Below are 16,474 nucleotides of genomic sequence, written 5' to 3' on the forward strand. Positions count from 1 at the left end.
GCCACCTGTGCTCATCAAATGCAGCCACTGTATCCCACCGACACCCCCCCCCCACTCGCTGGGTTTGTGGCTCTGACTGCACTCCCCCCCCCCCCACACCCGCACGCGCGGATCTCGGCTCTGGCGCCCTCTCACATGCAGTCACATGTGCCCATCAAATGCAGCCATCTGTGCCCATCAAATGCAGCCACCTGTGCCCATCAAATGCAGCCACTTGTGCCCATCATGTGCAACCACTTGTGCCCATCAAATGCAGCCACCTGTGCCCATCAAATGCAGCCACCTGTGCCCATCAAATGCAGCCACCTGTGCCCATCAAGTGCAGCCACTTGTGCCCATCATGTGCAACCACTTGTGCCCATCAAATGCAGCCACTTGTGCCCATCATGTGCAACCACTTGTGCCCATCAAATGCAGCCACCTGTGCCCATCAAATGCAGCCACCTGTGCCCATCAAGTGCAGCCACTTGTGCCCATCATGTGCAACCACCTGTGCCCATCAAATGCAGCCACCTGTGCCCATCAAATGCAGCCACTTGTGCCCATCAAATGCAGCCACTTGTGCCCATCAAATGCAGCCACCTGTGCCCATCAAATGCAGCCACTGTATCCCACCGACACCCCCCCCCCCACTCGCTGGGTTTGTGGCTCTGACTGCACTCCCCCCCCCCCCCCCACCCGCACGCGCGGATCTCGGCTCTGGCGCCCTCTCCACCCAAAGGGGGGTGCCAGAGCCGCGATCTGCATGGGGTGTGGGGTGTTTTGCAGCCGAGGGGACTTAGACTTACCTCTCGGAGCGACGGCGACCTCCGCTCCAGTGCGAGTCTCCTCGCTCCTCTTCCTAAATGCCAGGCATCCAATAGGGTGGCCTGGCGCTTTGGCCAATCAGGAAGCAGGTCTGATGTCCTGCCTCCTGATTGGCGGGGAGGAAGGTTAGTGTGAAAATAGCGAAAATTAATTTGCTATGGTCACACAATTGGGTGGGATCAGGGCGCACCTGAGCCCACCCTATTTTGAAGCCTATTGGAGCTTCTGGCTCTAATCACGTGCTTAAAAAAAACACCCCCGCCCATTGGAATCCATGTGTCTGGCGTCCTGAAAGTGGCCGGCGAATGGATGAGGGGGGGCGCCACTGTAGGCCAGCATCGTTCAACTTACTTCCTCTGAGCCCAGGTCATCCTGGACCTGCCCCTAGCCTGTGATTGAACAGTGAAGAGAAGCAGCACAGTGATGAGCTCATCTGGTCTCATCTGTCACTCTGCTTTCACCTCCTATCAGCCTGTTCCTTGTCAGTACAACTGATTGGCTCCTTCTGTTGCTTCTCTGAACAGGGACTGCGAGAGGCTTAAACCAGGTCAAATTCAGGTACTTCCCCCTGCTTGCATTTAAAATAATACATTTAATCTCCTGCTGACCGCATAACGCATATTTGTGGCAACACGTAGAGCCGGCTTTATGGTCCGGTCTCCGCGCATATCCATCCATGATGGCCTCCGTCACAACTTCTGGTCGGGAGTTGGTGGAAGAGGCTCCTGATTATGTGACTGCTGTGACAGCCAATCACAGCGATCATGTGATAAAGAAGCCACGCCACCTCCTGCCAAGCCTCCTACTTAACCACTTTAGGACCGCCTACCACAGATTCACTGCGGCAGAGCGGCCCCCGGTGCGCTGGATCACATATATGTACGTGAGCAATTATTTCCAGGTGGGGGGGGGGGGCGGCGCCGCCCCAGCAGTGCTGTCATTTTGCTACAGCACAAGCCGGCCAGCGGGTCCCGGCCAATGATTTATGGACCGGAACCCACTGATTGGCTGAGCGAATGACAGAAGAGAGCTCTGTGTTGGTAAACAACACAGAGCTCTTTACAGGCAGCAGCAATGTGCTGGGTTTTTTTTTTCACATTGCTTAGTAAAAACAGTACACACTTATTACACATTGTAAGGCACACAGTTACAGTAATCCTTTGATCGCCCTAGATGTTAACCCCTTGCAAGCTAACATCATTAGTACAGTGACAGTGCATATTATTAGTACTAATCACTGTATAAGTCTCGCTTCGCACTGGTGTGATGCGGGGATTCCTGTGCGGGTTCCCGCATCGCATCTGACTCGCAGGCAGTTCACGCTGACATCTGCGAACCGCTGCGAGTATTTATATAAAGTTAATGACACCCCAAAATTGGTTTGCAGAACGCAGTGCGAACTGTAGGACCGCATCGCATGGGTGTGAACTGGAATCCGATTCCAGTGCGGACCGAAAAAAAAAGGGTCCTGCACCATTTTGATGCTAATGCGATGCAAATTCAGCCATACAAACCAAGCCAGCTAACATTCTATGTAAAATTGGATGTACCCTATGTTTTTCAGCCTAACTATTGTTCATATTCTTTAAAAAAAAATATTTGATTGTATCATCTTTATGCATGTACTTTGAAAACCTTTAATACATTTCTTTGAAACATGAAAAAAATTATTGGATGTGTTTTATAGCAGAAAGTAAAAAATATTGTTTTTTTTTTTTCAAAATTTTTGGTCTCTTTTCATTTATATATTAAAAAATAAAAACCCCAGAGGTGATCAAATACCACCAAAAGAAAGCTCTATTTGTATGAAAAAAACGATATAAATTTTGTTTGTGTACAATGTTGCATGACCGCGCAATTACCAGTTAAAATAGCGCAGTGCTGAAAAGCAAAAAAAAAAGGTCTGGTCATGAAGGGGGTAAAACCTTCCAGAGCTGAAGTGGTTAAAGCGCCAGAGGGAAGCATCATGAAGGGGTTGATGACTTATTATTGATTATAAAACTACATTTATTATATCCGCCTAGAGTTCAGCTTTAACCACTTAAGGACCGGAAGGATTAATGACCAGGCCATTTTTTGCGATACGCCACTCTGTCGCTTTAACTGACAATTGCGCGGTCGTGCGACGTTGTACCCAAACAAAATTGACGTCCTTTTTTTCTCCACAAATAGAGCTTTCATTTGGTGGTATTTGATCACCTCTGCGGTTTTTATTTTTTGCGATTTAAACAGAAAAAGATTGACGATTTTGAAAAAAAAAACAAAAAAACAATATTTTGTACTTTTTGCTATAATAAATATCCAAAAAAAAACAAACAAACAAATTTCTTCATCAGTTTAGGCCGATATATATTCTTCTACATATTTTTGGTAAAAAAAAAAAAAATCGCAAAAAGGGTATATTGATCGGTTTGCGCAAAAAGTTATAGCGTCTACAGAATAGGGGATAGATTTTCGGCATTTTTATTATAAATTTTTTTTTTTTTTTACTAGTAATGGCGGCGATCTGCGATTTTTAGCGGGACTGACTGCGACATTGCGGATCGGACACTTTTGGCACTTTTTTGGGACCACCGACTTTTATACAGCGATCAGTGCTATAAATAGCCACTGATTACTGTTACTATATAAGGGCCAGTTCACACCATAGAAACGCAGTCCGGATGCGTTCCAGGTGCTTTCCTGCATGCGGGTTTTTGATGCGTTTTTGGTGTGTTTTTGATGCAGTCCAGTGCTTTTTTTTCCCCCCTCTTTTTTCTTAACCTTAAGGGCCAGTTCACACCACATGCAGTCCAGTGCGTTTTTTTTTTCTGCATCAAAAACGCATAGAAAGTAGGTTATATGGTTTTCAATGGCATAGTTCACACCGGTGCTTGCAGTTCCAGTGCGTTCCAGTTCCAGATAAAAAAGTAGAACATGCTGCATTTTTCCTGCACTAGACTGTACTGGAACGGTGTAAAAAGCATCAAAAACTCACAGGAACGCACTGGAACGCACCTAAACGCACCAAAAACGCACCGGAACACCCATGTTCTTATTTAAGGTTAACAGAAAAAAAGGGGGGGGGAATGCAATGGACTGCATCAAAAACGCACCAAAAACACGCATGCAAAAAGGCATCTGGAGCACATCCAGGCTGCGTTTCTATGGTGTGAACTGGCCCTAAATAAGGACTAGTGTGCTGCAGTGCGTTTTTGGTGCATTTAGTTGCGCTCCGGTGCGTTCCAGTGCGTTTTTGATGCGTTTTACAGAGTTCCAGTACAGTCCCGTGCAAGAAAAAATGCAGCATGTTCTACTTTTTTTTTCTGGAACTGGAACGCACTGGAACTGCGAGCACTGGTGTGCCACAGCCATTGAAAACCATATAACCTACTTTCCATGCGTTTTTGAAAAAAAAACGCACTGGATTTGCATGTGGTGTGAACTGGCCCTAAATGGCAGGGAAGGGGTTAACACTAGGGGGGGCGATCAAGGGGTTAAGTGTTCCCTAGGGAGGTGTTTCTAACTGTGGGGGGGAGGGGACTGAGTGGAGGAGGAGAGAGATCGCTGTTCCTGATCACTAGGAACAGCAGATCTCTTTCTACTCCCCTGTCAGAACGGGGATCTGTCTGTTTTTTCATTGGCAGATCCCCGTTCTGGCTCTCTGGGGAGCGATTGCGGGTCACTGCCGGACATCGCAGCCACGCGCATCGGCTCCGGCGTCGCACTGCCTAGAGCTCTTAAAGCGGCCGACGCACACCTGATCACTAGGAAGATCTCTCTACTGTGGGGGGGGAGGAGACTGAGTGGAGGAGGAGAGAGATTGCTGTTCCTGATCACTAGGAACAGCAGATCTCTCTACTGTGGGGGGAGGTGACTGACTGGAGGAGGAGAGAGATCGCTGTTCCTGATCACTAGGAACAGCAGATCTCTTTCTACTCCCCTGTCAGAACGGGGATCTGTCTGTTTTTTCATTGGCAGATCCCCGTTCTGGCTCTCTGGGGAGCGATTGCGGGTCACTGCCGGACATCGCAGCCACGCGCATCGGCTCTGGCGTCGCACTGCCTAGAGCTCTTAAAGCGGCCGACGCACACCTTCCTACAGCGATTCGCGCAGCCTTGCCAACCTGCTGCAATATAAAGACGGCGGCTGGTCGGCAAACGGTTAAGCGATTATCCTGATCCCTTTTTCAGGCCATCGGATGAAATTTAGCTTAAACTCTTTCTATATCAGGGTGACTTGATGGATTCCGCAGGATGTCGCCATGACTCGATTCCCGCACACAAACTCTTATTCTTGGACCATGAAATATCCAGACCAGTCGCTGTACTGGGAACTTGTGTGACGGAATTACTGGGATACGACCTCCGCACTGCGTACTCTCCCCATCTCCGGTGACGTCAGCCGCGCCCCGATGCAAACACACCAGCGGATGTTTGCCTGTGTTTACTCTTCAGCCGTACGCTGACTGCACTGGTGGTCCTTTTAATCGGTGGCCGAATTTACAAATAATCTGTTTCTTCCTCTCCGAGCGACAGATTTCTGAAACCAAACACAGGATTAGGTAACGGCCCAGCAAAATGATTCAGCGCATTGCGTATTTTGTGTACGCGCCTCGTACATCTCTTTTCTGAAGGGTGTAAATTTCAACGTAAAGTACGTTCACAAAAACCCTAACAAACCATAATCAGTAAACAGAAGAAAAAATAAATAAAACTAGAAAAGCTACAATTTCTGGGAAAATTGTATGAAGTGTTTTTGCCTCTACAACTGGAGTGGGCGGAGTAACTGTTGTGTGGTTGGAGTGGCTGGAGTAACTGTGAAAAGTGTTAAAAAGCTTATTATTTTAAAAAGTATAAATAGTAGTAAAAAAATTGAAGAAGGCCCATCATTAGCTGAAAGAGCTGAACATTTTTTCAAAAATTTTTTTTTTTTTTTTTCAAAAATGATTTTTTTTTTTAATTATTATTTTTTTTTCATGGGGTGGTCATAATGTTTGGGCTGATCATGGGGTGGTCATAATATTTTGGCTGACCATGTTTTTTCTTTCAAAAATGATTTTTTTTTTCTTTTTCAAAAAAAATTTTTTTTTTCAAAAATGATTTTTTTTTCCAAAAATGATTTTTTTCTTTTTTTCAAAAATAATTTTTTTTTTTTTCAAAAATGATTTTTTTTTTCAAAAATTATTATTATTTTTTTTCAAAAATGATTTTTTTTTAATTATTTTTTTTTTTTCATGGGGTGGTCATAATGTTTGGGCTGATCATGGGGTGGTCATAATATTTTGGCTGACCATGTTTTTTCTTTCAAAAATGATTTTTTTTTCTTTTTCAAAAATGATTTTTTTTTTTTTTTCAAAAATGATTTTTTTTTTATTATTTTTTTTTCTTCAAAAATGATTTTTTTTTTTTATTATTTTTTTTTTTTCATGGGGTGGTCATAATGTTTTGGCTGATCATGGGGTGGTCATAATATTTTGGCTGACCATGTCGTGGTCATAATGTTAAAATGGTAAAATGTAATTCACGCTCTTTTTGCGCGCTTTTATCCCCAAATGGAAAAAAAATTGTAATAATATATGAAGAAATAAATAAATGTAAAATAAACACACAAATAACTAAACGTCATCATAAATAAAAAAATTAATGAATTAATTAACATTATGTAATAATACATAAATAAATAATAATTAACCCCTAACTTTAAAGTGGTTGTAAAGACAGAAGGTTTTTTTTATCTTAATGCATTCTATGCATTAGGATAAAAAGCCTTCTGTGTGCAGCAGCCTCCCTAATACTCACCTGAGACCAGTGGTGGCTGCTCCTGCAGGGCGCACGGGCACCGCGCCCCCCCCCCCCCCCCTAATCTATGCGCTCGGCCCCTAATCTATATGCAGGGTGCCAGACGCATGGATTTCAACAATTTTTTTTTGGAAGCACATGATTAGAGCCTGAGGCTCTAATTGGCTTCAAAAAAGGGTGGGCTCGGGGCGTAGAGCACTGCACCCCCGAGCCCACCCCAGACCTTAGTGAATTAATATTTGGTAAAGTCTTCTTGTTTCTCCTCCCCAGCAATCAGGAAGCGGGTCCTGAGACCCAACTGGCAGGGAGTCCTAAGACCCCATTGGCTGGATTCCATGACTCCTGATTGGCCGGGAGGAGACCAGCGATGGGGGGGGGGTAGCATCGATTGATTGAGCGACGGGGGGGGGGTTTGGTGGTGGTCAGATGGCTGGCTGGCTGGCCAGCTGGGTGGGGGCCATGGGACGCCCCCCCCCCAAGAAATTTGAACACCAGCAGCCACTGCCTGAGCCCCCATCTCTATCCAGCGATTTTGCACGAGTGCCTCGGCCGCTCGGGACTCTCCCTCCCGATTGGCTGAGCAGTGATGCCATTGGCTCCCGGTCCTGTCAATCAAAGTCTGTTAGCCAATCAGGAGGGAGAGAGGGGGCGGGGCTGAACCACGGCTCTGTGTCTGAATGGACACACGGCGCTGCGGCTCGGGTGGCCCCATAGCAAGCTGCTTGCTGTGGGGGGGGGGGGGGCACCAGGCAGGAGGGAGGGGCCAGGAGCGCCTACGAGGGACCTGAGGAGCATCTGGGCTGTTCTGTGCAAAACCACTACAGAGAGCAGGTAAGTATGACCTGTTTGTTTTTTTTTTAAGAAAAAAATAGAGAAAAGACTTTAGTATCACTTAAAAAAAAAATCAATACATTTTTAATATTATTATTATTATTATTATTATTATTATTATTAATAATAATAATAATAATAATAATAAAATACCCAAACAAAAAATAAATATTTATTAATAACAATATTAATAATAGTAATAATAATAATTAATAATATTATTTATGTATTTTGTGTTAGGGTAGTTATCTATTATTTTATTATTATTATTATTATTATTATTTCTATTTATTTTTAAGGGTTAGGGATTAAGGTTAGGGGTTAATTATTTATGTATTATTTTTTTTATGATCATTTTTATTTATTTGTGTATTTAATTTACATGTATTTATTTATTTATTGTTAGTATTATTATTATTAGAAGTACATAGTTACATAGTTAATCAGGTTGAAAAAAAGACCATCTAGTACAGTGTTTCTCTATTCCATTCCTCAAGGCGCACCAACAGGTCATGTTCTCAGAATTTCCCTCAGATGAAACGGCTGCGGTAATTACTAAAGGCCTGTACACACGATCAGAAAAACAGAAGTAAAATTTTGTCCGATGAACGATCTGGCGGTTTTCTGATCGTTAGTATGGTGCTTTTCGACAACCGATTCTGAATTTTCGGCCAATAAAAACTGGATGTGCAGGCTATAAAATGTTGTCGTAGGTGAACACAACGTCCGATTTTCATTCAATCCGTACGGGTTTCGTCCGAAAAAAAAAAATCATAAGAGCAAGACTACGCATGCTCAGAAACGAAAGAACACATACAAAACAATTCAACACATTACATCACTTTGGAATGTTGAGTATCCTCTTCACTTTTAATATGAGACTAGCAGCATACAAAAAAAACGGACCAAAATTCGTCCGATAATCTGATCGTGTGTACCCGGCTTAACCACTTCAGCCCCGGAAGGATTTACCCCCCCTTCCCGACCAGAGCACTTTTTGCGGGCACTGCGTCGCTTTAACTGACAATTGCGCAGTCGCGCGACGTTGCACCAAAACAAAATTGACGTCCTTTTTTTTCCCCACAAATAGAGCTTTATTTTGGTGGTATTTGATCACCTCTGCGATTTTTATTTTTTGCGCTATAAACAAAAAAATAGCAACAATTTTGAAAAAAACACATTTTTTTTTACTTTTTGCTATAATAAATATCCCAAAAAAAATATAAAAAAACATCTTTTTTCCCTCAGTTTAGGCCGATACGTATTCTTCTACATATTTTTGGTAAAATAGCGTTTACAAAATAGGGGATAGTTTTATGGCATTTTTATTAATAATTTTTTTTTTTTTTACTAGTAATGGCGGCGATTTTTATTGTGACTGCGACGTTATGGCGGACACATCGGATAATTTTGACACTATTTTGGGACCATTGTCATTTATACAGTGATCAGTGTTATAAAAATGCACTGATTCCTGTATAAATGACACTGGCAGTGAAGGGGTTAACCACTAGGGGGCGGGGAGGGGTTAAATCAGTACTAGGGAGTGATTACTAACTGTAGGGGGGATGGGCTGTGAGTGTGATGTCACTGATCACTGCTCCCGATGACAGGGGGCAGAGATTGAGTGACACTTGTCACTAGGCAGAACGGGGAGATGCTGTTTACATTAGCGGCGATCAAGTCCGCGGGACCCGCGACCCGATTCACGGAGCTCATGGCAGGCGCGCGCGCGCACGGCGGCAGATTTAAAGTAACGTACGGGTACGTTCCCCATAGAAGTCAATGGAAACGAAGATAATTCACTCCGCATTGACTTCTATTGCATGCAATACCGCATGTGGCCAGAGGTGGGGGGGGGGGCGCTGAAGAGCCTCGGAAATACTCGGGGACAGCTCTGCTCTCCGTTCCGAGTGTCACCAGCGCGCCCCCCGCACCTCTGCTGCACACCCCATTAACTTGAATTCAGCTCGTTTTGCGAGACAACACTCGCAAACTATTTAAAAAAAAAAAAAAGTTACTCGTCTTTCAAAACGCTCAATAACCGCATTACTCGTAAACCAAGGTTCCATTGTACATTACGTACATTTAGGAAGGAATCAAGGCCTTTTTTAAAGCAATCTACTGTGCTGGCCAGAGCCACCTCTAGAGGTGTGTAGTAGTTGTATTATCACCCTAACAAAAATAAATAAACCCCAACCCCTAGTCCTAAACTCTAAAGCCGCGTACACACGAGCGGAATGTCCGAAAGAAAAAGTCAGACGGAAGCTTTTCATCGTCTATTCCAATCGTGTGTGGGCCTCATCGGACTTTTTTTTTTTTCGAAAATTCTGACGGACCCAGAAATGGTACATGTTCTAAATATTTCCGACGGAACCAATTCCTATCGGGAAAACCGCTCGTCTGTATGCTGTTCCGACGGACCTAAAACGACGCATGCTCTGCAGCAAGTACGAGACGGAAGCTATTGGCTATTGAACTTCCATTTTCTAGTCCCGTCGTACGCGTTGTACGTCGCCGCGTTCTGGACGGTCGGACTTTGGTGTGACCCATGTGTAGGCAACACCGCTTGAGGGGAATTCCGTCGGAGTTCCGTCGGAGAAACCTTCGGAGTTTATTCCGACGGCAAAACCGGTCGCGTGTACGCGGCATAACCCCTTACCCTTACAAAAGAAAATAAAAATGAATAATAATAATAAGAGAAAAAAAAAAAGAAACGAAAGCTGATGGAAAAGCTAAAGAAGCTGAAAAACAAATGATGCAAAAGATGATAGTTTTCTCTACTGACTAATAAACAAAATGCCAAAAGCTCAAAAACACTGCATAAAAACGTACAAAAAGTGTCGGAAAAACACTCACAGACGCTACGCTCAGCAGTCCCCATGCACACTGGACGCTTTGGCCATCTCTCCTAGACTCCTTCCAGCCTCACTTCCGGGGCTGAGGCCGTAGGGCATTTGCGGTCCTGGATTTCCCGATCTTTATGCCGAATGTTGTTTTAACCAATGTAAGTGCACTTTAAAGTGGTTGTAAACCCTTTACAACCACTTTAAAACTACAGGCAAGTCTATAATTAGTCTTACCTGTAGCTGCACTGGATATCTCCTAAACCTGCACGGTTTAGGAGATATCTCCCTGTATTTGCATGTGCCGACGTCATCGGCACATGCGCACTTAAGCCAACTGAAGCAACGGCACGTACGTGCCGTTGCTTCAGTTGTACTGTGCCGTTCTCGCGCGCCTGCGCGGGAGTGACGTCATTGCAGCTTCGGCCAATCACAGCACCAGAGCCGCGATACCCGGCAGTAACCTCTGGGAGAGATGTCGCCGGCCAGAGGGGGAGATGAGGATGGCTGCGGGGGCTTCGTTCTCAGGTAAGTAATTAATAATGCCTTTGTCTTGCAGGTTTTTTGTTTTCTTTTGGTTACCCGGGTTTACCACCACTTTAACGCATGCTTCATATGAATGGTAAAAACAGAATTATACGATGTTGTTGTCTCTGCATCAGTGGCGGCCCGTCCATTAGGGGCACCCGAGCATCGCACCCCCTCTATCCATGGCCGCCACCCCCATGCTCCATCCACGACCGCTATTTTGACAGAACACCGCCACCCCCTATTCATGCGTCCGGCCCTTTTCAGCACGACGGGTGCATGAATTACAGGGGCGGGGGTGTTTTTTTTTTTTTTTTAAGCACCTGATTAGAGCCAGAGGCCCTAATAGACTTCGAAATAGGGTGGGCTTGTGGCGCAGAGCGTTGCGCCAGGAGCCCACCCAGGTGTTACAACAGCGAATTAATATTCAATATTGAAACCCTGATCCTCAATCCGGTCAGTCAGAAGCAGGTCTGAGACCCGTTTTCTGATTGGCCAAAAAGAGAAGATTCCCAATTGCCCGCCGAGGAGGAGGGAGGAAACGGAAGCAGGGGGCTCCCACCGCCGAACAGTGGGAAGCCGCCGGTGAAGCGCTGCCCACCGTAGATGGGGTAAGTGCACCAGACCCACCCAACCGTCTGATCGATTGGGGGGGGGGGTGTTGCTGTGTGTCGCCCCCCCCCCCAAAAAAAATGACCACTGGCCGCCACTGCTCCCTATGTAGATAGAGATGAAGAGAGGAGGAGATATTTGTTGTCCATATCAGAAGGGTAGCCAAGGGTGACAACACTGCCCCTCCATAGATACAGTAGAGTGAGTCAGTGTTGTTACTGGCGGGATCACCGGGTGAAAATAAAGGTAAAGATCCTGAAAGAAAATGAAGCAACCACCATCTACTCTGCATTATATTCCATTCTTGTCTTCTCCTGTCCACCTGTTGCGTTGGTTACAGACGGGAGGGTGTGGTGGAGACGCGGGGAGGGTGTGGGAATTGTGAACTCGGTGTGATTGCTTCCTGTTCATGTCACTGACATCCTCTGCAATTTCCAGTAAGTGAAACCACATTCAGCTGATGCCAGCAACCTGCAATCTATTGTGTTCCGGAATGCGCTTTCACTGCTGGCGTTAAAGGAGACTAAACCTCAAGTGTCCTCCAGCACATGGAAGTCACATGGTGTGTGAAATATGAGCTAATCTCAATAATAAATATCAATGTGCACATTCTGATACGTTGTTCATACACAGAGGAAGCGTCTGACACCGAAATCTATTTTTCTGTATGTTTGGTGTCAAATCTCACTTTATACACTTTCCTTAAAGCTGAACTCCAGACAGAGATAACAAATAAATGCAGCTCTGTAATCGTGAATACATCACATATCATAAGTATATATTTTAAATATAAATAGTGTAAGTACCTGAATGCGACACGGTATCAGCCTTTTGCAGCCCCAGTACAGCAGGGCTGGTGTGTGAGAAGAAGAAGCAGCAGAAAGAGCCAATCAGTTTCATGTGCTGACAAGAAGCATGCTGATAGGAGGAGAGAGCAGAGAGACGGAACGATGAGCGTATTACTGGTCTGCTTCTCCTTTCACTGTCCAGTCACAGACTTGGGGGCATGTCCGGGATGAGGATATCTCAGAACAAACATACTGCCGGAGAAAGAATTGAATATTGCTGTAAAAACTGTCTTTGTTATTTGACCTCATCTCTGTGCTGCTTCTCCTTTTACTGTCCAGTCACAGGCTTAGGGGCACGTCTGGGATAAAGACACCTTGGAACAAACATACTACAGTAGAAAGCACTGAATATTGCTGTAAAAACTGGCTTTGTCATTTGAGCTAATTTCTGTGCTGCTTCTCCTTTCAGTGTCCAGTCACAGGCTTGGGGGCACGTCCGGGATGAAGACATCTCAGAACAAACATACTACAGGAGAAAGCACTGAATATTGCTGCAAAAACTGGCTTTGTTATTTGAACTCATCTCTGTGCTGCTTCTTCTTTCCCTGTCCAGTCACAGGCTTGGGGGCATGTCTGGGATGAAGACATCTCAGAACAAACATAATGCAGGAGAAACCATTGAACATTGCTATAAAAACTGGTTTTGATAGTTGAGCTCATCTCTGTGCTGCTTCTCCTTTCACTGTCCGGTTACAGGAGACAGTTCCAGAATGACCTGGGCTCAAAAGGAAGTGGATTGAATGATGCTGGTCATCAGACTGAGGACTTCTGGTGGCAAAAAAAAGTACTGTGAGGGGGAAATCTCTGAACTGAAGGTGAATATTGCAGAAAATCTGATTTTGTTATATTATCATTTATTAGGTTATTCATTTTGATCTTGTTTTTGGCTGGAGATCTGCTTTAGGCAAATCATTTTTTTTGTGGTCTGTGGCAACGTTTCTCACCTGGAGATCCTACTAGTAGCAGCATTTGCTGTTGCAGGGTGACAGTACTAAGCCACCGCCTTGTAATTACCAGCAGTGTTGTCAGCCTGTTTATCAGGTCTCTAAGATAGGCAACCCAATGGTTCACTGAAGGAGTACATATAGAAGACTGACTACGCTACCGCTAATTGTAGGCCAGTGGCTTAGCATTGTCAGTGTGCAACAGGAATTGCCGCTGCTGGCAGGATCTCCAGGTAAGAAGGCTGTAGATTCTGACCCTAAATTTGGGTGCACCGTGAAACATGGTGGAGTTCTTGTTTAACTCTGCAATAGATCTACACTTCACTGATACTCAAGCAAAACTGCCTATCCCTGCAATGATAAAAAATAAAGTTGCACTTACCTACATTATTCCCTTTGGCCACCTTCCTTTATGTTGAGCTTTGGTTACACCCAGGTGGGACACTACTACCTCTAGTGGAACGTTCTTAAAGGGGGCACCCCAACCATCCACTGTTAATTGTTCCAAAGGCATTTTAGAGAGAATATAAATATCTTTATACGAAGGCCAAGAGCGCCACCATAATCTAGTGGGCCCCAATGCCGGCATACTTCGTGGCAGGTTTACCCCAGGCCGTTGGTTAGCTAGGGTCTAGTAAATTATATTTGGATCCATTCATTTAAATGACCCCACTACCGGCAGACTTTGTAGCAGATTCACCACTGGCCATTGGTTAGCTATGGTCTAGTACAAGGGTCTTCAAACTACAGCCCTCCAGTTGTTCAAGAACTACAATTCCCATTATGCCTAGTCATGTCTGAGAATGTCAGAGTTTTACAATGCCTCATGGGACGTGTAGTTCCGCAACAGCTGGAGGGCCGTCGTTTGAGGATCCCTGGTCTAGTAAATTACAGTTGGATCCATTAATTTACATGACCCCACTACCGGCAGACTTTGTAGCAGGTTCACCACTGGCCGTTGGTTAGCTAGGGTCTCGTAAATTATAATTATACCACCTCATTAGTTTAAAGGGGCCCACTACCGGCAGACTTTGTGGCAAGTTCACCACAGGCCGTTGGTTAGCTAGGGTCTCGTAAATTATAGTTGGATCGATTCATTTAAACGACCCCACTACCGGCAGACATTTTAGTAGGCTCACCACTGGCCGTTGGTTAGCTAGGGTCTCGTAAATTATAGTTAGACTTCATTAATTTAAAGGGCTCCACTGCCGGCAGACTTTGTGGCAGATTCACCAATGGCCGTTGGTTAGCTAGGGTCTAGTAAATTATACTTAAGATCCCGTAAATTAAAGGGCCCACTACCAGCAGTTTACCACTGCCCATAGATTAGCTAGGGTCTAGTAAATTGTAGTTAGGATCCTTAAATTTAAAGGACCCCATTACCGGCAGACTTTTTGGCAGGTTTACCACAGGGCGTTGGTTAGCTAGGATTTAGTAAATTATAGTTGGATCCATTAAATTAAAGGGCCATACTACTGGCAGACTTTTTGGCAGGTTTACCACTGGCCGTTGGTTAGCTAGGGTCTAGTAAATTACAGTATCTCTCAAAAGTGAGTACACCCCTCACATTTTTGTGTGACAACACTGAAGAAATGACACTTTGCTACAATGTAAAGTAGTGAGTGTACAGCTTGTATAACAGTGTAAATTTGCTGTCCCCTCAAAATAACTCAACACACAGCCATTAATGTCTAAACCGCTGGGAACAAAAGTGAGTGCACCCCTAAGTGAAAATGTCCAAATTGGGCCCAAAGAGTCAATATTTTGTGTGACCACCATTATTTTTCAGCACTGCCTTAACCCTCTTGGGCATGGAGTTCACCAGAGCTTCACAGGTTGCCACTGGAATCCTCTTCCACTCCTCGATGATGACATCACAGAGCTGGTGGATGTTAGAGACCTTGCGCTCCTCCACCTTCCGTTTGAGGATGCCCCACAGATGCTCAATAGGGTTTAGGTCTGGAGACATGCTTGGCCAGTCCATCACCTTTACCCTCAGCTTCTTTAGCAAGGCAGTGGTCATCTTGGAGGTGTGTTTGGGGTCTTTATCATGTCGGAATACTACCCTGCGGCCCAGGCTCCGAAGGGAGGAGATCATGCTCTGCTTCAGTATGTCACAGTACATGTTTTTTTTTTTTCTTTTTTTTTTCACAGTACATGTTGGCATTCATGGTTCCCTCAATGATCTGTAGCTCCCCAGTGTCGGGAGCACTCATGCAGCCCCAGACCATGACACTCCCACCACCATGCTTGACGTAGGCAATGAATGAATGAATGGATGATTTGTAAAGCGCTGCAAATGCGAACTGAATCGCCTCAAGGTGCTTGCGAGTTTACCACTGGCCATTGAGTAGTAAGGATCTAGTAAATTGTAGCTAGACCATTACTGTAACTGGTTTATTAAACACTTCTTGATGGGGCTTATTTTAACCGTAATAAAGCCCAAATTATCTGCGTATTTTTGGGTTCAGTCATAGGGCGGGTCAGAATTGGAGAAGGTAGGAGAACCCATCACATACCAGCAGCTCCTATGGGGGTAATGTTTGTTTAACACAAAGTGAAGAGCATATCACAGGTAAAAGCAGATCCCACCAGGGGCCCGGTCACATCTTACACACTCTGTGAACACAATTTTATTCTTATTCTGTTAATAAAAGGTGATTTATCCAGTGAGCTCCATCTGCTTTCATTTACCTCCACACAATACTGGTTCACAGGTAACCTCTTTTGCAAATATACCGGGATGGAGGCACATGTCTATGTGGGCCTCATTTCAAGTCCCAAACGTGTTCTATATATAGGTTAACAGGTAACTGGTAGCTGGGGAAATACAGACAAGCCCATAGTTAGATGAGCGAAGTGCGTTATCACTCAAGAATGAGGAAGCTGCACAGGAATGTGAATGAAGTAATAATGTGCAATGCTTTTTTACAATGGCAATGGGTGTGGGCCACCCATAAAGTCTGTGTGAGGGTAGGAGCGGGCCCTGGCACGTGGAGACCAGCTGGCAGTGTGATATAATGCCCACTCATCCACAGAGAAAGTCATTCCCCATCAGACACGATGGAACATGAGAGGGGGGAGGGAGGACATCATATTTGGAGAATTTTGCTTCCCTCCTTTGTAAGTAAATGGGTGACGCAGAGAATTTACTTCCCTCCATTGTAGGTAAATGGGTGACGCACAGAAGGGTGAATAATGGTTACATCTGATGACAATTGAGTCTCGGAATACAGAGAACCTGATCGGGGGAAGCGGGTGACCATCCAGAACTTGCT

This window comes from Aquarana catesbeiana, linkage group LG11 (genome assembly GCF_042186555.1).
Source record: "Aquarana catesbeiana isolate 2022-GZ linkage group LG11, ASM4218655v1, whole genome shotgun sequence".
Classification (NCBI taxonomy): Eukaryota; Metazoa; Chordata; class Amphibia; order Anura; family Ranidae; genus Aquarana; species Aquarana catesbeiana.